At 31.8% G+C, this 1,486-nt stretch overlaps 1 pseudogene; it reads left to right on the top strand.

Moving 5' to 3' along the window:
• Positions 1–753: 753 nt before the first annotated feature.
• LOC132520684 (large ribosomal subunit protein eL39-like) lies at positions 754–909 on the top strand (annotated as a pseudogene).
• Positions 910–1,486: the final 577 nt, after the last annotated feature.

Here is a 1,486-nt window from a genome sequence, read left to right on the forward strand (position 1 = left end):
AGTGATATAAACAATTTTTCTAGTTAAGGAGTCTTTTCAAGCAAAGAAATAGCAACCTGCATAGTACCATAGGCAATAATATTACTTTCTTACACTTTTGCAAGTTAGAATCACAATAGAAATAATGTTTTGTGTTTCAGTATTTATGTTCTTAAAGTTGAAGCCTGATTAAGTCAGAAAATGAATCAAATTTGCAAATTATTTTCAGCTGTGCAATCTGGTTATTTAAGAGTCTATGAATAAACAAATCTGTGGCTCTACCTAAAACAGTAAATAAATCCTTGATATATTATGCTATTAAAACTGCAGTATGGGGAATAAAGTCTAATCCTTAATATCAGACACTGAAACTCATAATAAAATAATTTTCTCCAGTAGCAATGTGGTTATAATTACAATAGTATTAATAATGCATGTTAACAGAAAAAGACTGTTCCCTAACAGTAGCTTCTACTTTAGGTTGGATGGAAATTTTTTTGTCATTAAAAGGCAAATAATTCATTATTCAGATGAATAACATCAGAAATTCAAGTTGTAGAAAGATATTTTACTTAAAACTATTCACTTTTCCAACAACTAAGGATTAGTAAATTTTAGTATATCCATTTTGAAACATTATAAAATTAGAAGTTATTGTTACAATATACATAAGTGTTAAGTGACTTGAGTAATGTTTATTCTTTCTTTTTAAATAAAAACAACTCTCTCTGCTCTTCTCTGCCATCCTATGAGCAGCTGCATTTGCTCCTTGCCATGTCTTGTCATAAGACTCTCAGGGTCAAGAGATTCCCGGCCAAGAAATGAAAGAAGAATTGTTCCATTCCCCAATGGATTCGAATGAAAACTGGTAATAACATCAGGTACAACTCTAAGAGAAGACAAGGGAGAAGAACCAAGCTGGGTCTATGAGGAGCCCTATGTGAGGTGGCACACATATTTATTCTGTGTCAGGGTCACTTAAGTCTTACCATACCACTCTGGAAACATCACTACTATCTGAACAGCTGGATGTGTTTTATTGGGAAAATGATTTTTCTCTTTGTGTCAGTGTTTCTACCCTAGTGCTTTGGCTCAGTAATAAATAAGTGAGAGCTTTGTTGGAAAAAAATAAAAACAATATGAAAATTTCATATTCATAACAGCTAACTCTAGGAAAATTGGTATTTTTCTTTTCTTTTTTCTTTATGTTTGAACTCTACTAAAATAAACATGTATTATTAATATAGTCAAAATTAAACCTATCAGTATAATGTAAAAGTTAAATACTTAGTATTTTGTAAAAGCAGGTTTATTCCAGTTTCCAATTTATCCATCACCTATTTCTTTTCAGAAATTGTCTCTAAATCTTTTAATCTGGAGATTACAATTTATATAGGACTGAACATGCTGGGTCATTGCAGAATGGTGCCCAGCTGAGGAGCACATGGCAGCAGAAATCTAGTGTGTGCTCTGCTTAAAATTTTGTGCAACCACAGAGCTGTATCTA

This window comes from Lagenorhynchus albirostris, chromosome 5 (genome assembly GCF_949774975.1).
Source record: "Lagenorhynchus albirostris chromosome 5, mLagAlb1.1, whole genome shotgun sequence".
Lineage (NCBI taxonomy): Eukaryota > Metazoa > Chordata > Mammalia > Artiodactyla > Delphinidae > Lagenorhynchus > Lagenorhynchus albirostris.